A 20303-nucleotide genomic window follows, 5' to 3' on the forward strand; every position below is an offset into this window, starting at 1 on the left:
AAGCCGCTAAATGCCCCTGCGCACCACACTTGTATTATGCCCAGCAGTGAAGGGGTTAATTAGGTAGCTTGTAGGGTTAATTTTAGTCTGCCAGTACTAAAATAAAAGGCTTTATTATTATTTTTTATATATATATATATATATATATATATATATATATGCTGCAGTGTTGGATCCCACTTAGTCCCCAAGCTCCCTGATCCCCCCAAACAGCTCTCTAACCCTCCCCCCTCTACCTATTTGCCGCCATCTTGGGTACTGGCAGCTGTCTGCCAGTACCCAGTTTGCTAAATTTTATGCTTAAAGCCAATTGTTTTGTGTAGTGTAGCTGGCCCGCCCACCCTCTACCTCGTATCACTCCCACCCACCAACGATCGGCACCATCGCTGGCTGATGCAGAGACGGCGACAGAGTAGCCCTCTCTGCATCGGTGTGCTTAAAAAGCACTCAGCAATGCCTCAATATTAAGGCATCGCTGCAATACCCTGAAAGCTTCCAGCGCTTGAAACCCCAGAAGACGTGCCAGGAACGTCCTTGGTCCTTAAAGACCACTTTTTGTAGGACGTTCCTGGCACTTCCTCGGTCGTTAAGGGGTTAAAAGACTTTTCTATAGTCTTGCAATAAATTAAAGGAACATTAAAGTCAAAATTAAACTTAAATGGATCGGCTAGATAATGACATTTTGAACAACTTTCCAATGTAATTCTGTTACCAATTTTGCTTCGTTCTATTGATATCATTTGGTTAAGAGTAATCCTAGGTGAGCTCAGGAGTGTGCACGTGTCTGCTATCTGGCTACAGTGTTTGCAGCAATGTTTTTAGCAATATTATACATAGTTAGAAACACTGCTTCCAAAGAATACTAAAGACACATGCACACTCCTAAGCTCCTATCAGGCTACTTAGCTTTACTCTTTAAGAAAAGATACTAAGAGAACAAAGCAAATGTGAAAATAGAAGTAAATTGGAAAGTTGTTTAAAAGTTAATCTGAATCATTAAGTTTAATTTTGACTTTACTGTCCCTTAACATGCCAGACAAGTTTGTAAACATTTCACATAAATTGACACCGTGTTTACTGCAATTATTTTTCAATAAACAATGATTTAATATTGAAGTAGACAAGGTTTACCACTGTCGTTTTGTAAGCAAAACTGTTTTTGCAGTTTATTATCTACCAACTATCCCGCCAATTAAGAAAGGATTTGAATCAAAATTATTCTTGCTAAATCTGTAGTGTGCACTACCAGTTCTTAGTTAAAGAAAATACACTTTGCATAGTGGAATTACTGGAGAAGGGGGAATTTAAAAAATTAAATTATATTGTAAAGGTTTTTTTTTTCCTTTTTTTTCAGTGAAACGTATAGTAGAATCTCAGTATGTTTTATGTTGCTTTAATACCATAAATGACCAATTTCAACTAGAATGTCCCTTGAAACTATAGCACTGGCATACATTTTTAACATTTAAGATACTTATGAGTATTTTCAGATTTGTATTAAATTTGGTCCTAAGATGTAACACACTTTCAAATTTGACTAGAATACCACTTTAAACTATATAATTAACATCTATTTTTGTACACATAGTTTTCCTTAATTTCAATTTGCACAGCAAAAAACTCACATTATTTCAGTCCATCAAAAAACACTTTTTGCATCTTTGTACTGTTGATTTTTTAGATATATTTGGAAAGCACTGATCCATTTTAAATACACTTTGGCCTATATTGAACTGCATAGCGTTTCATTTTTATATATAATTACATACATGTAAAAGCAGAAACCAAAGCTGCAAAGTCTGATTTTAAGTTATCATTTGACCACAACATGCATTGACTTGACAGTTTACCCAAAAAATGTCTCCCCTTGAATTTGTTCCCAGTGATCCATTTTACCTGCTAGAGTGTATGAAATTGTTTACAAGTAGCTCCTTTACCCCTATTTTGGCACTTGAAATAGCTGATTTACCCCACCTATACTGAAAGTTTCTCTATTGGAGTATATGCTATTGACAAGCCTATATAAACACAACCAGCAGAAGAAATTACACTCTCAATGGGGTGCAGGATAGTTAAGTAATACAATTACAGGGAGTGCAGAATTATTAGGCAAGTTGTATTTTTGAGGATTAATTTTATTATTGAACAACAACCATGTTCTCAATGAACCCAAAAAACTCATTAATATCAAAGCTGAATAGTTTTGGAAGTAGTTTTTAGTTTGTTTTTAGTTATAGCTATTTTAGGGGGATATCTGTGTGTGCAGGTGACTATTACTGTGCATAATTATTAGGCAACTTAACAAAAAACAAATATATACCCATTTCAATTATTTATTTTTACCAGTGAAACCAATATAACATCTCAACATTCACAAATATACATTTTTGACATTTAAAAACAAAACAAAAACAAATCAGTGACCAATATAGCCACCTTTCTTTGCAAGGACACTCAAAAGCCTGCCATCCATGGATTCTGTCAGTGTTTTGATCTGTTCACCATCAACATTGCGTGCAGCAGCAACCACAGCCTCCCAGACACTGTTCAGAGAGGTGTACTGTTTTCCCTCCTTGTAAATCTCACATTTGATGATGGACCACAGGTTCTCAATGGGGTTCAGATCAGGTGAACAAGGAGGCCATGTCATTAGATTTTCTTCATTTATACCCTTTCTTGCCAGCCACGCTGTGGAGTACTTGGACGCGTGTGATGGAGCATTGTCCTGCATGAAAATCATGTTTTTCTTGAAGGATGCAGACTTCTTCCTGTACCACTGCTTGAAGAAGGTGTCTTCCAGAAACTGGCAGTAGGACTGGGAGTTGAGCTTGACTCCATCCTCAACCCGAAAAGGCCCCACAAGCTCATCTTTGATGATACCAGCCCAAACCAGTACTCCACCTCCACCTTGCTGGCGTCTGAATCGGACTCGAGCTCTCTGCCCTTTACCAATCCAGCCACGGGCCCATCCATCTGGCCCATCAAGACTCACTCTCATTTCATCAGTCCATAAAACCTTAGAAAAATCAGTCTTGAGATATTTCTTGGCCCAGTCTTGACGTTTCAGCTTGTGTGTCTTGTTCAGTGGTGGTTGTCTTTCAGCCTTTCTTACCTTGGCCATGTCTCTGAGTATTGCACACCTTGTGCTTTTGGGCACTCCAGTGATGTTGCAGCTCTGAAATATGGCCAAACTGGTGGCAAGTGGCATCTTGGCAGCTGCACGCTTGACTTTTCTCAGTTCATGGGCAGTTATTTTGCGTCTTGGTTTTTCCACACGCTTCTTGCGACCCTGTTGACTATTTTGAATGAAACGCTTGATTGTTCGATGATCACGCTTCAGAAGCTTTGCAATTTTAAGAGTGCTGCATCCCTCTGCAAGATATCTCACTATTTTTGACTTTTCTGAGCCTGTCAAGTCCTTCTTTTGACCCATTTTGCCAAAGGAAAGGAAGTTGCCTAATAATTATGCACACCTGATATAGGGTGTTGATGTCATTAGACCACACCCCTTCTCATTACAGAGATGCACATCACCTAATATGCTTAATTGGTAGTAGGCTTTAGAGCCTATACAGCTTGGAGTAAGACAACATGCATAAAGAGGATGATGTGGTCAAAATACTCATTTGCCTAATAATTCTGCACTCCCTGTATAATTGTCCATTGTTCTCTCTAGGGCCTGATTTTCAAAACCTCAAAATCACACAAAATCTTTGGATTTGTTTAGACCTTGTACTGTAATGTATGAGTCTTTGTTTCACATAAAGAGCATTACATTGCAACATAAACATTTCTCAAGGTAAAAACAACATTTATACTTACTGATACATTTACTTCCTTCAGGAAATGTTCGTTTTTGGCCTCTGAGGAGAGAGGTTGAAGATTTCAGAGACGCTCTACTATCAAGAGTTTATTATTTTTTCATATGTTTTGTGGGCTCATACATAACTTGGGACACAGTACCCCTAGGCAACTTCACTCCAAGGAGATTTGAGAAGACTCTGAGTGAAACAGGGATTAGGATTACCTCTGTTATGTGCTTTCCATAACCCTAGTGGGTAATCTAACAGCCGTAACTGCCCTCAGGCATTGCAGTATCTGGTCCCTAGCCCCCCCTGAGGGGGTTACAGGTATATCCGCAGTATCCTGTAAAGTGTTAGTTAATAACACTGGATGGGCTCTCTACTGGATCAGCAACCTGAGAGGGAGAAAGGCCTCAGTAAGCTGGTAAGACACAGTGGAGGGGTGCTTCAGTCTAGGTAAGTGACTCAGGCACTACACAGCCTAGGAGCTATCCAGTAGTATTCTCCTTACATGTACTAAATAGCTGGGGGTCCCAGCCTTAAACCTTAGGAGCTTGGGGAAATAAGGCACAGGATAGTTCCTATCTAGCATGCTTAGGACTCCTTAGCAGCTCAATTTACAATTGTGTACCTCAAAAACCTTATTTTTGCATTTTTCTACAAATGAGTAGGGATGGACGAATGTTTCTAAAATTCGAAATTTTAAATTTTTTTGATACATTCGTTCATTCGAATCGAATTTCAAATGTTTATATAACATTCTGACATTCTATTTTCGAATTTTCGTTTTTGAATTTTTCAGTAAAATTAAAAAATATCTGTTTGAATAATAGAAAGTTTAACTATGTATTCATTCAATTTCAAAATGTAATATTCAAATTCGAATTTGACATTTGAATTAGAATGTAAGATTCAAATTCGAAAATAGTATTTCTAGTCTACAACTGTGTTTAATAAATTTAATATTTAAATTTGAACATAACAGCTGAGAGCTGGAGCTTCTGAAGATTCAGGCATCTGCTGAATATGGAGCCGGAGCGTGATCGGTGCTCCGCCTCCATATGAGGCCAGATGCCTGATCGTTACAGACGGTGACACTGTGTGTGTCACCATCTCTAACGATCTTCTGCTGGTGCCGGTGTGAGGTGTGGGTGGGTGGCTCAGCAGGGAAGGGGAGAAAGTGGGAGTGCCCTAATTAAAAAAATGGCGGCTCAGCAGGGAAGGGAGGCAGTGGGAGTGCCCCAATTAAAAAAAAGGACAGGGAGAGAGAGCAAAAGAGAAGGAGGAGAGAGAGCAAAAGAGAGTGGGAGAGAGAGCAAAAGAGAGGGGGGAGAGAGAGCAAAAGAGAGGGGGGAGAGAGAACAAATGAGAGGGGAGAGAGAGAGCAAAAGAGAGGGGGGAGAGAAAGCAAATGATAGTGGAGAGAGAGAGTAAATGATAGGGCAGAGAGAGAAAGAGCAAATGAGAGGGGGGAGAGCAAAAGTGAGGGGAGAGCAAAAGAGAGGGGGGAGAGGGAGAGCAAAAGAGAGGGGGGAGAGGAACAGCAAAAGAGAGGGGGAGAGAGAGAGCAAAAGAGAGGGGGAGAGAGAGCACAAAAGAGAGGGGAGAGAGAGAGCAAAAGAGAGGGGGGAGAGAGCAAAAGAGAGGGGGAAAGAGAGCGCAAAAAAGAGGGGGAGAGAGAGAGCAAAAGAAAGGGGGAGAGAGAGAGCAAAAGAGAGGGGGAGAGAGAGAGAGGAAATGAGAGCTGAAGAGAGAGCAAAAGAGAGGGGAGAGAGAACAATAGAGAGGGGTGAGAGAGAGCAAAAGAGAGAAGAAAGAGAGAGCAAAAAGAGAGGGGAGAGAGAGCAAAAGAGAGGGGGTAGAGAGCAAAAGAGAGGGGGAGAGCAAAAGAGAGGGGAGAGAGAGAGAGCAAAAGAGAGGGGGGAGAGAGAGCAAAAGAGAAGGGAGAGGGAGAGCAAAAGAGAGGGGGAGAGAGAGCAAATGAGAGGGAAGAGAGAGAGAGAGCAAATGAGAGGGGAGAGAGAGAGAGAGAGAGCAAATGAGAGGGGGAGGGAGAGCAAAAGAGAGGGGAGAGCAAAAGAGAGGGGGAGAGAGCAAAAGAGAGGGGGGAGAGAGCAAAAGAGAGGTAGAGAGAGAGCAAAAGAGAGGGGAGAGAGAGAGAGCAATAGAGAGGGGGAGAGAGAGCGCAAAAGATAGGGGGAGAGAGAGCGCAAAAGAGAGGGGAGAGAGCAAAAGAGAAGGGGAAAGAGAGTGCAAAAAAGAGGGGGAGAGAGATAGCAAAAGAGAGGGGGAGAGAGAGAGAGCAAATGAGAGCTGGAGAGAGAGTAAAAGAGAGGGGAGAGAGAGCAAAAGAGAGGGGATAGAGAGAGCAAAACAGAGGATGGAGAGAGAGCAAAAGAGAGGATGGAGAGAGAGCAAAAGAGAGGGGAGAGGGAGAGCAAAAGAGAGGGGGCGAGAGAGCAAAAGAGAGGGGGAGAGAGAGAAAAAGAGGGGGGAGAGAGAGCAAAAGAGAGGGGGGAGAGCAAAAGAAAGGGGGGAGAGCAAAAGAAAGGGGGGAGAGAGAGCGCAAAAGGGGCAGGCTTATCGACTAGTATATATATATATATATATATATATATATATATATATATATGTGTGTGTGTGTGTAACTCTACATAGTCTAACATATATACTGAATTTGTGACTTTTACATGACTGGGTATATACAGATATATCTTCTATACAACCGTTTTATGTACAAATGATGATGCTGTTTTACATTCAATATTAGTTCTTAGAGGCTACCCGGTGTTTCCCCTTATGAACTGAAGCAGTGGGGGGGTGCTTCAGTCCAGGTAAGTGACTCAGGCACTACACAGCCCTGGAGCTATCCTATAATCTTCTCCTTACAGGTACTACATAGCTGGGGGTCATAGCCTTAAACCTTAGGAGCTATACATATGTGTTTAACATATGAATTTGGGGAAATGAGTCACAGGATAGTTCTTATCTAGCATGCTTAGGACTCCTTAGCAGCTTAATTTAATTATGTACCTCAAAAACCTTATTTTTGCATTTTTATACAAATGAGTAGGGATAGGCGAATGCTTCTAAAAATTTTAAATTTTAAAAAAATTTTGATACATTTGTTCATTTGAATCGAATTTCGAATGTTTATATACTTTTCTGGCATTCTATTTTCGAATTTTCATTTTAGAATTTTTCAATAAAATTCAAAAATATCCGTTCGAATAATATATGTTTAACTATGTATTCATTCAATTTTGAAATCTAATATTCAAATTTGAATGTGACATTCGAATTGGAATGTCACATTCAAATTCAAAATAGTATTTCTAGTCTAATACTGTGTTTTTTTAAATGTAATATTCAAATTCGAAATAGTATTTCTAGTCTAATACTGTGTTTTTTAAATGTATCATTTGAATTCGAAATAGTATTTCTAGTCTAATACTGTGTTTTTTAAATGTATCATTTGAATTCGAAATAGTATTTCTAGTCTACAACTGTGTTTAATAAATGCAATATTCGAACTTGAATGCTACATTCAAATTTGAATGCAACATTCAAATTCAAAACAGTATTTCTAGTCTACAACTTTTATAAATGTAATATTCGAATTCGAATGTCACATTCAAATTTGAATGTAACATTCGAATTAGAAATAGTATTTCTAGTCTAATACTGTGTTTTATTAATTTAATATTCGAATTCGAATGTGACATTCAAATTCAAAATAGTATTTCTAGTCTAATACTGTGTTTTATAAATGTAATATTCGAATTTGAATGTCATATTCTAATTCGAATGTCACATTCGAATTAGAAAGTGACATTCGAAAACTGTAAATAACATTCAATAATAGAATTTTTAAGAATATTTGTTCATATCAACATTCTTTTATGTAAATCGAATGTCTACAATAACATTCGTTCTAACATTCAAATTCGAATATAAACACATTCGCCCATCCCTACAAATGAGTACTGTCTCTTTAATAGTGCCAGTAACTGTCTTGTGAAGTTATCAGATCTCTCACAGTGTAGTTGGGCAGGAGGGCACAAAGGGGTCTTAGGAGAGGTGTTTCTTTTCTTACAATTTTAAATATTGGCAGTTTATTTTAAAATCCTGCACAAGTTTTGGGCCTGCATAATGTTATAATGATGAGCCCCGCTTATGGCAGGGGTTTTTGTCAAGCTCATACCATATTTCAATTCCTGCATATCTAATTCTAATATATATACTTTTCTATACAGATAGGTGTACTTTATGTGCCCATAAGCAAGTTAATTTATAATTGGTTGTATAACCAGTTTGTTAACAATATAGGCTTTATATGCTCTATCCTGTATAGACTTACATATATTAAAGCCCCAAGTATATCTTCAACAAGGAACTTGGTATTATAATGTAATATATAAATATATATATATATATATATATATATATATATATATATATGTATATATATACAGGGAGTGCATAATTATTAGGCAAGTTGTATTTTTGAGGATTAATTTTATTATTGAACAACAACCATGTTCTCAATGAACCCAAAAAACTCATTAATATCAAAGCTGAATAGTTTTGGAAGTAGTTTTTAGTTTGTTTTTAGTTATAGCTATTTTAGGGGGATATCTGTGTGTGCAGGTGACTATTACTGTGCATAATTATTAGGCAACTTAACAAAAAACAAATATATACCCATTTCAGTTATTTATTTTTACCAGTGAAACCAATATAACATCTCAACATTCACAAATATACATTTCTGACATTCAAAAACAAAACAAAAATAAATCAGTGACCAATATAGCCACCTTTCTTTGCAAGGACTCTCAAAAGCCTGCCATCCATGGATTCTGTCAGTGTTTTGATCTGTTCACCATCAACATTGCGTGCAGCAGCAACCACAGCCTCCCAGACACTGTTCAGAGAGGTGTACTGTTTTCCCTCCTTGTAAATCTCACATTTGATGATGGACCACAGGTTCTCAATGGGGTTCAGATCAGGTGAACAAGGAGCCATGTCATTATATTTTCTTCTTTTATACCCTTTCTTGCCAGCCACGCTGTGGAGTACTTGGACGCGTGTGATGGAGTATTGTCCTGCATGGAAATCATGTTTTTCTTGAAGGATGCAGACTTCTTCCTGTACCACTGCTTGAAGAAGGTGTCTTCCAGAAACTGGCAGTAGGACTGGGAGTTGAGCTTGACTCCATCCTCAACCCGAAAAGGCCCCACAAGCTCATCTTTGATGATACCAGCCCAAACCAGTACTCCACCTCCACCTTGCTGGCGTCTGAGTCGGACTCGAGCTCTCTGCCCTTTACCAATCCAGCCACGGGCCCATCCATCTGGCCCATCAAGACTCACTCTCATTTCACCAGTCCATAAAACCTTAGAAAAATCAGTCTTGAGATAATTCTTGGCCCAGTCTTGACATTTCAGCTTGTGTGTCTTGTTCAGTGGTGGTCGTCTTTCAGCCTTTCTTACCTTGGCCATGTCTCTGAGTATTGCACACCTTGTGCTTTTGGGTACTCCAGTGATGTTGCAGCTCTGAAATATGGCCAAACTGGTGGCAAGTGGCATCTTGGCAGCTGCACGCTTGACTTTTCTCAGTTCATGGGCAGTTATTTTGCGCCTTGGTTTTTCCACACGCTTCTTGCGACCCTATTGACTATTTTGAATGAAACGCTTGATTGTTCGATGATCACGCTTCAGAAGCTTTGCAATTTTAAGAGTGCTGCATCCCTCTGCAAGATATCTCACTATTTTTGACTTTTCTGAGCCTGTCAAGTCCTTCTTTTGACCCATTTTGCCAAAGGAAAGGAAGTTGCCTAATAATTATTCACACCTGATATAGGGTGTTGATGTCATTAGACCACACCCCTTCTCATTACAGAGATGCACATCACCTAATATGCTTAATTGGTAGTCGGCTTTCGAGCCTATACAGCTTGGAGTAAGACAACATGCATAAAGAGGATGATGTGGTCAAAATACTCATTTGCCTAATAATTCTGCACTCCCTGTATATGTGTGTGTGTGTATGTAACTTTACATAGTCTAACACAGAGCTTTCCAAACTTTTCATCTTGGTGACACACTTTTTAGCCCTACATCATTTTGTGACACAGTAAATCAGTTGTACTAGCAAAAAGGAGGTTAAACTAACTTGTTTTAAGAGATACGGACACATACATAAACTATATAATAACTAAATGTATTTACAAGTAACAGTATGTATGTGCAAGAATGAAAAAATAACTACACCAATACCTACTTATTATTTTAATAGGATGTATGAGGTTGATGGGATGAACACAATTTCTGAATATTTGGTGGAATAATCGATAAAGACACTCGCATTTCATCAGCAAGCATTTTTAAGCTTCCACTTCCTATCCATATATCAAGAGCAGGAGCAGCAAAACACTACTGGGAGCTAGCTGCAACCCCCCCCCCCCCCCCCCCCCCCCCCATGACTTCTGACTTCAGCTCAGCGTTTAAGCTGCCGCCCTTAGTGAGTCTGATTGACTACTGCCTGCGCTGCAAACACACTGCTGTCACACTCACTGACTACACATGCAGTCACGAGCTAATTAAGGAGACTACACGTGCATTCAGGAGCCAATGTGCCGCCAAAGCCGCCAATTGGAATAGTTTCAGTTCTCACTGAGCTGCGGCAATAGGATAAGATGATCTGTGACCCCCTAGGTATCAATCACGTGTCAACCATGTGATATTTATAGCAAGTAGGCGGAAAGTCAGAAACCCTCCCAAAAAAAAAAAATTAAATTTAAAAAAATTTGTGCTGAAGCATGGACACAACTACACACTGCTGCCGACACACTAGTGTGTCCCGACACACAGTTTGGAAAGCACTGGTCTAACGTATCTACTTACAACTGAATTTGTGACTTTTACGTGCCTGGGTATATACAGATATATCTTCTGTGCAACCGTTTTATGTGCAAATGATGATGCTGTTTTACATTCAATAATAGTTCTTAGAGGCTACCTTGTGTTTCCCCTAAGATTATAATCCAATTTTATACAGCTGCAGCTGAGTAAATATGAGTAGACTTAAATCTGGGGATCTCACTACTTACTGTTACTGACATATAGATAACCTTTGATTCGAACACAATCAAAGTATGTTTCATTTACAGTAATTTTCTTAAAACAATGGTAAGCCCTAAAGCTCAGGCAACTTTTACAGTGTCTTGCCAGGTTCCTATTTTCTTATGGCTATCTGAAAGTTATTTTTTTCTTGCTATATACCATTTATGCATCCTTTTTTGTTTTCCATTCTTTGTTTTCAGTGCTCACATCAGCACCATCTGGAGGTCTTGTGGGATGCAAGGAGTTTGGTTCCCTCTGAAGGCGAGGTAACCATTTAACATTCTGGAACTCTGAGCATTTCTTAGAGCTCTTCAGGCCATGGTCCGTTCTTAGTTAAGTCCCATCTCCATTTCTAGTTGGACATCTTTACAGCGGTTATTTAAATCAACTGTCAAGGAGAGACTAGCATCTCTCTTTCTTTCTGTTATGAAGGAAAGCTGTTCTCTATCAACGTCATATTCAAGGAGTGAACAACTGGGAAGAACACTACTTATCTATTCAGTCAGGAGAATGAGATCTTCTTCAAGACATATATGACCAACTTATTCTAAATTGGGTTCTACCATGTATAGGTCTAATGGTGTACAAGCTGAATCCCAGCTTCAAGAATATTGTGCCAGATATAGAGATGCCAAAGCTTTATTATAGATGCCTTAGTTTGTCCCTAAATATTGAATTTAACGTTTGTTCTTCTTTCAAAAGTCATTGCAAGAATCAAACATAATTCAGCTTCAGTAATTCTCATAGCTTTGGCGTTGGCCTGCAGAACTTGGTATGTGGACCTAATTCAGATATCTTCCTACATGGACCCTACCCCTAAGGAAGTATCTGTCTCAATAAACTTTGTTTCACCCAGATCTGATCTGTTTGCTGAATTTGACAGCGTGAAACGTTAAACGATTAGACCTTAAAGGGACACTGAACCCAATTTTCTTCTTTTATGATTCAGATAGAGCATGCAATTTTAAGCAACTTTCTAATTTACTCCTATTATCAATTTTTCTTCATTCTCTTGCTATCTTTATTTGAAAAAGAATGCATCTAAGCTTTTTTGGGGTTCAGAACTCTGGACAGCAGATTTTTATTTGTAGATTAATTTATCCACCAATCAGCAAGAACAACCTAGGTTGTTCATCAAAAATGGGCCGGCATCTAAACTTACATTCTTGCATTTCAAATAAAGATACCAAGAGAATGAAGAAAATTTGATAATAGGAGTAAATTAGAAAGTTGCTTAAAATTTCATGCTTTATCTGAATCACAAAATAAAAAAATTTGGGTTCAGTGTCGCTTTAAGATCGGTGGTGTCTCTAACTCGGATAGCTATACTTTGCTTCATGCAGGTAAGCCAGTTAAAGGGACAGTTTACCCAAAAATGTTATCCCATTTAAATTGTTCCCAATGATCCATTTTACCTGCTGGAGTGTATTAAATTGTTTACAAGTAGCTCCTTTACCCCTATTTTGGCCTTTGAAATAGCTGATTTAGCTTGTGGTTTCCCAACCTATACTGAAAGAAATTACACTCACAATGGGGTGCAGGATAATTGGGTAATAAAATGATAATTTTCCATTGTTCTCTCTATGTATTGAGCTTTAGTTTTCCAGGCAAATATACGATAAGGAAGAATGTGTGTACATAAAAATTATAACATAATGAGATCTGATATTACCTGAAACTCAACCCATTGTAATAGTCTGTGGTTTAAAAGCACAAAATCAGCTACTTCAAATACACAAATAAACCTGAAAATGCAATCTGTCATACATTTTATAATCTGTAGCTGGTATAACAAGTCATTGAAAATACATTACTATAAAAACAATTTTACAGTGTACTGTCCCTTTAAGCAAATAATTTATCATAACATCTGGAAAGCTTACTTTCTTTGGTGTTCTTCTTAAGGTTGTTTTCGTTGAAATCCTTTAAAATCCCCAGAATACCTCAGTTTGGACTAGATAAGGGCCTATTGGCTGGTTTTCTAAATCCAAAAGGAAAGATTACTTCACAACCTAGATGTTGTCAGAGCTTTATATTCAGGCTACTAAAGACTTTACACAAATCTCCAGTTTATTTGTCCACTACTCTGGTCCTAGGAAGGGTCAGAAAGCTGCGGCAGTGGCCCTTGCATCCTGGCTCAAGCAGATTATTCATAAGGCTTACTTGGTTGTAGTAAATCCGCCACCAAAGAGAGTAACTTCTCACTCTACAAGATAAGTTTCTAGTTCCTAGGCTTTCAAGGATGATGCCTCCTTGGAACAGACTTGCAATGCGGCAACTTCACACTTTTCCAAATGTTATCATTTTGACATTAAAGGGACAGTCTAGGCCAAAATAAACTTTCATGATTCAGATAGAGCATGTCATTTTAAACAATTTTCCAATTTACTTTTATCACCAATTTTGCTTTGTTCTCTTGGTATTCTTAGTTGAAAGCTTAACCTAGGAGGTTCATATGTTAATTTCTTAGACCTTGAAGGCCACCTCTTTTCAGAATGCATTTTAACAGTTTTTCACCACTAGAGGGTGTTAGTTCACGTATTTCATATAGATAACACTGTGCTTGTGCACGTGAAGTTATCTGGGAGCAGGCACTGATTGGCTAAGCTGCAAGTCTGTCAAAAGAACTGAAATAAAGGGGCCGTTTGCAGAGGCTTAGATACAAGATAATCACAGAGGTTAAAAGTATATTATTATAACTGTGTTGGTTATGCAAAACTGGGGAATGGGTAATAAAGGGATTATCTATCTTTTAAAACAATAAAAATTCTGGTGTAGACTGTCCCTTTAATGCTTCTTCTGATGCAGATTTTGGCAGAAAAGTCATTCAGACTAGTGTCCAGCAAATAGGAACAATGCACCAACTTGTATCAGTATTTATTTGTTTCCTTTAAATTAGCTTTAAGGGTTAAATACTTACCTCTAGCTCGCTGGAGAGCCGCACTCATATTGAAACTTCTTCCCAGTGCCCCGGTTCACGTGATAATAGGAGGCTTAGCACTGTAGATCCCAGAGTCTGCGTTAAAGGAGAATTTGATAATAGGAGTAAATTAGAAAGTTGCTTAAAATTTCATGCTTTATCTGAATCACAAAATAAAAAAAATTTGGGTTCAGTGTCGCTTTAAGATCGGTGGTGTCTCTAACTCGGATAGCTATACTTTGCTTCATGCAATGCAGCAACTTCACACTTTTCCAAATGTTATTCTTCTGATGAAGATTTTGGCAGAAAAGTCATTCAGACTAGCGTCCAGCAAATAGGAACAAATGCACCAACTTGTATCAGTATTTATTTGTTTCCTTTAAATTAGCTTTAAGGGTTAAATACTTACCTCTAGCTCGCTGGAGAGCCGCACTCATATTGAAACTTCTTCCCAGTGCCCCAGTCCACGTGATAATAGGAGGCTTAGCACTGTAGATCCCAGAGTCTGTGTTAAAGGAGAATGTTCTTTAGACTCTGTGATTTGCTGCACTAAACTTCCTATTAGTGCAGTCCGGGGCTCTGTGAAGTAAGTCGGAAGAAGCGACTTATACTAGAGGTAAGTATAAGACTACAGGTGAACTTTTTCACCTGTAGCAAAGGAACATTTGCATTAATTTAACAAAAACTAATGTAAATGTTCTCCAAATATTCAGTATCTGTTTCATTTTAAATTAAACAAATACTGAATAGTGTAGAAGATGAATATTTGTAAAACTAATTTTTCCAAATATTCTTTGCGACAATTTGTGTAAAACAAATTTTTTACTGCTGCACATGTCTAACCATAATAATATCAGTGCAACATGCAATGCAGACAGAGTTGCTCGTTGTGCGTGTGAGCTGCACATCATTTTAAACAAGGTTGTTTATTGGCATCAAAAGAGTGACTCATGTGTATGCTTATACTGAGAAATAAGGCAGGGCTTGACACACACACATATGCAACACAAATCAAGTCTGGCACTCTCTTGCAAGCACACAGCTAGATTAAAAGCAAGATGGAAGAATTAGTTACAGCATTTGGCTAAGGACCACGTCAAGGTCTCTTTCTCACTGGGTTCTTATATACAGCCAAACAATGCATGCTTTCGACCAAACACACTGAGATACAAACAAGGGTGACACATAGGCCCTTTGTAATTTACCTAGACACATACAAAACACGGAAATGGACTGCAATCTCAAAGCAGACCAGGAGCACATCCCATGCCAGTGTAAAACTCACAGCCCTGGGTACTCACAAGCACTCGCAGACAGCTGTACAGCTTTCAGTGACTCAAGAACTTGCCTCCAGACCAGCCTGAGTGCAAAGCCCGTAGACAAAATTACAAACAAAAATATTAACGCAACACATAGAAATGTTATGACTCCAGGTTGCCATGACACTATTTTGATGCCAAGTTGCTCCGTCTCGCGTCACCAATGAAGCATTGCATCGCCTGAATGCCATTCAGTTTCTCTATTTCATTGCCCTTGTATTGATTATCTCTGGGTGTGTTTTGTGCTATATATTTGGATATCGAGCTTTGGCTCGTGATCTGGACCTACTTTGACTACTCTTCTGTCTGCTGATTTCACCTTGTTTGTTGCCCGATTGGTTCTGACCTTGCATTCCCTGACTACTCTTCTGGATTATGCTTCTGCTTCCTGTGACTGTTTGGTTTGACCCCTGGCTTGTCTGGCCTGTCAGTATATAGCCGGATTATAGTACAATTATAGTACAATTTAATTAAAAGTCAATCATTCGTTTTGGCCAAAAAAAATTCAGTCTCCACTCATATAACCTATCATTCTAAATTGGTTTTGCCAATCTTAAAACAATGATAAAAAGAACTCCTAATAACAGGATATTTTCAATTCTATAATTCAGAGTTCAGATTTTTATGTGATGCTCCACTGATCAAATGAGAGAATGGATATCAGTATAAATCCATTTTTAGTAAATGCAATCTTTAAGAGAAAACGGTAACTTGCTGACAAATAATCCAAATGTCACTCACTATTATCAGCTGTAGTATCCTTAAATTGCTTTGTTATTTGTAACAACACCTTTTTTAAAAGTCACTTCCAGATAAAAGAAATCTTGTCACTAGGTGAAGCCTCTCTGCAGGGCTTTTAAGTGTGGTAATCTTCTCTGTTAACAACCAATGTTTTCAGTGCAGGGAACCCTGTGTTCACAATTATACACGTTCTCACCTGCTTCCTCTGTGTATGCAACTCCCGGCTGTTCTCCTCTGGCTCAGGTGTACTGTTCCAATGTACCTCAGGATGCCGGTTCCTTATGGCAAACAGATCTTCACTTGCGCACGCCTTATAGAAAATTCTTCTCTGTTTTCCAGCCGTCAGGAACGCTTTAATCTCTGCCCTTAAGTACTGAGTATGCAGAGTAAAACCGCTGTAAGTTCCACAATGACAAGAATAGTATGCTTTTTACCTTCTACGCGTTTCACCCCTAAGGTGTGGGGCTTTGTCAAGATGTCACAACCTGCCCACTTGACCCTGCTTCCTCCCTGCCAACTGCAGCTATGTAGCTGGCAAGTGACCACAGCCTGTAGCCACCCCTGATGCCCGTCAGCACCATCTTGATTAGACACTGGACAATCCCACAATTTTCCAGCCATTCCCGCCCCTCCAGACAGACCGGCGCCTCCATAGCAGCCATAGTCCCACAGAATCCCAGGACCCATGGGTGACAGTTTCAGGGTGATCCTGGGGGAGTGGCGGCACTTCCAGGGTGTCATTTGAAAGCTCTCGGTCCCCAGATGCCACAGTCCAAAAAGCATGATTCGTTACTGGGGACCGGAGTTACAGCCTGGTAAAGATTGGGGGGTAGGGGTGTCCGAAACCCCCAGTTGCCCAAGTAGCTCGCCTCCGGCAATTCCACCACCTCTTGTCCTCCCTAGGAGCTACCAATCCCAAAAAGAGCGGAGCTCTGGGACAAAGGGCCGCTGGAGCGACCAGGGTTAAAGGTAGCAGGTGTCCTGCTGTTCTGTGGCCTACCGGGAGTTCCAGGAGCCCAGCCGGCCTGAGAGGGGTTAGGCGGGTGTCCGTTGTGAGGCGGCCGACTGGGAGTTCAAGGAGCCCGGCCAGCCTAAGAGGGTTTTTCCGGTCACAGGCCAGCTCTTCTCTGACAAAGTACTGGTAACAAAACAAGCAACCAAAAGCTTCCATAGACTGCGGTTGCTCTGAGGAGCCCAAAACCACTGAGAAACAACAGGGGTGAGGTAGTAAGGGGGTGGGGTAGCCTTGGGGGTCTGGTATCCGTGACAGCCTTCCAAAACACCGCCTCTCCTCCCTCCAATCTGTTATGAATGCTTCTGCTAGACTCATCCACCTAAGTTGTCAATCTACATTCTGCTCCGCTCTGCCAGTCTCTACACTGGCTCCCCATACACTCCAGAATACAATTTAAAGAATTAACCCTAACTTACAAAGCACTCAACAGTCTAAATCCTGTCCTCTTCGATCAACCTCTGACCTACGTCTCTCCACTCCTGTTATCTCTACATCCCACTCCCGTCTCTAAGACAACCTTGTATAACTTCAGACGCTCCTTGAAAACCCACTTATTCAGAGCTTACCATCTCTCCTAATCAAACTAATACATGAACTGCCTGACTCACTGCTGCAACTACAACAATGTGACAAGCAATGTGACAAGCTACCCCAACCTTTGAAAAAGCCGAAACGCTATCGGCGAAACATGTTAGGGAGGGGTATTTGTTAAATACCCTATTTAGTTGTTTTTTAATGGCATAACGTACTCGAATCTATCTATGTAAACAGTGGCAGCTTGTTAAAACTTAGGACTTCATTAGTATTGGTTCACAGTGATGGTGGCATATACTGGGGGCTAGCTATTTGACTAAGTATAACAGCCTTAACGGCTAGGTGCTCATTTTGGCTGCTTTCAGCCTCAATAACAGCCCAATAAGTATGTATAACTGATAAATGTAAATGCCCATTTACAGGCATATGTGCATGTGTGTGGACTGTTAGGAATTATTAATAGAACACGGGGAACATTGTTAAAAAACCTTTTATTTAAAAGCACTATGATTTGCAAACTCTGAGCCAAATAGTGAGCACAATATCTATAACAGTGCTTCCCTTAAACCAAACTGAACGCTGTATATATCTAGGATCAGCTATTGAGAGAAGCTTACATGATAGCTTTGCATGTGTCTCACAAAGTTGATAATCTAAACGGCTAATTGCAGATATATGCGGATGTGTGTGGGCTGTCCAGAATTAAAAGGATAACATTAAAAATCTATATGTAAAACAGCACATCCTTCACACTCCAAACGAATACCGCACACTGTAAAGGCTAACTAGTAGGGTGAAGCAAACTTGACGAATGTGTCTCCTATAACCCATATTAATTATTATACCTGCAATAATACAGCATAAATAGTGACATCAGCAACCAAAAGTCGTGCATCAATATATGCAATTGGTAAACGATCATATAGGCAATATTAGCAACTTAATGGATGTATAAGACTATTAGATATAGCAGCCAATTAATCCAGTACAATAACATATGCCACTAAATACAATTCTCTTAATTACAAGAGGAATCATCCATCAGTGAGAACTTTGATTACAGTTATTAGAGTTTATAATTAATAAAAGAGAAACATTATTATTGATTAAAATATAGACTCTTATTACTATTTTCTCAATTCAGTTATTCCTAAGTACACCAAGCACCGTAGCATGATATACAAATGATTAGTGAAGTCCACCCCTTACGGTATCCCCTGAGACAAGTGCAATCTATCACAATATTTAAAATTATCTCTCTGATAAATAAGTGGATATACTAATAACTACTACTATGGTGGGATAGTTGTTACATCCAAGGAAACTAATGTGAGACAGAAATCCATATCTACATATAGATATAAGTTTACCTACATTGTTCTACCCCACACCACCTATTTATCATATGGTCTCTTAATTTCATATAACTTTAATAGCATGAAGGAATTGTGATTTTCATGCAGGTGCGCCATTCTGATGGATAAAAGGACAGATATAATCTGACACACTTACTATACCATACTAGTATATCACTGCAGTACTGCAGGTCCTAAGCAATTCACTCTCCAGTAATTTTAAGCCACTCTTATTATTTGTCGAGTTGTTATGTGTTTTTAAAGTGCACACACTCACACATTATATATTTTTATCTTGTTTAGTTTCAATAAAAGTTATATTTTAATTCTTCTTTTCAACCCACTGGCCTTGATTGGTAAATATTGAAGTTTTCATTTCAATTTATAACTCTCCTTTCAGGAATTGAAGTGCTACACAAGTGCATTCTTTTAGTCTTCACCCGCCTATGGGTTTAGACTATATCTGCTACCCCAACCGTATGTCTCTGCACCCTAAACCTATAGACTGTGAGGTCTCCGGAGCAGGGCTATCTTCCTCCTGTACTAGATTTGTTTCGTTATGTTTTGTATTTTATCACAAATCCTTGTCATTGTATACCCCTATCATTGTACCCAGCGTTACGGAATTTGGCGGCGCTATACAAATAAATGATATAATAATAACATATGATCTGAAATTACCTGCAAGCTCAACCCATTTCAATAGGCTGTGGTTTTCCAGACAAAACCAGCTACTTCATAAACACAAATAAAGCTGAAGATGCAATTTCTCCTACATGTTATACTCTGCAGCTGGTATAAGTCATTGGAAATACATGAAGGGAAACACTATTTTGCTGTGTAAACCTTTGTTGTGCTGGTAAAACAATGACTGGCAGTGGGCAGCAGTGGACGTTTAGTTTGCAGAAACTCCAGAAAAAAAAATGTTTCTTATGTTTTCTTCTATGTTTACTTAATTGTATTTTTAAAAACAAACTGATGTTATACTGCATACATAGTTTACGAATTTGAATGGAGACACTTCTATAGGAATACCACATAAAATGAAACGTAAGCCTTATAAATTGGAATAAAGGTTGTTGTTTAGCAAACAAAAATACGTAAATATTATGGTTTCTTAGGTAAACTCCGAGTTTAAAGAAAGTCACTGAGCCATTTATTTCATTCTCAGCCCTATTTGCGCGAGACCCTAAGAAGAGAGCAGTCCAGTGCGGGGTGCCACTGTGCTTACACTAATATGTGTACGTAGGTATTTTCCAAGCACTGAACCTCTACAACATAAACAAGTCTTAATGCTGTTGTTTTTCACAGTTCTCTTTGTCCAGAGCAAAGGGGGCGTGGTTATTAGTTGGAGGCGTTGCTTTCTGTCAGACTTTTTCTAAAGAGCCAAAGTCTACAGTTACCTTTGCCTCGCACAGCTCTGTGATTGGTCAATGTGAGTCGTTGCCTGGAGGGGCGTGACGCACGGACTATAACGCAATGCGATTGG

Source organism: Bombina bombina, chromosome 3 (genome assembly GCF_027579735.1).
Source record: "Bombina bombina isolate aBomBom1 chromosome 3, aBomBom1.pri, whole genome shotgun sequence".
Classification (NCBI taxonomy): Eukaryota; Metazoa; Chordata; class Amphibia; order Anura; family Bombinatoridae; genus Bombina; species Bombina bombina.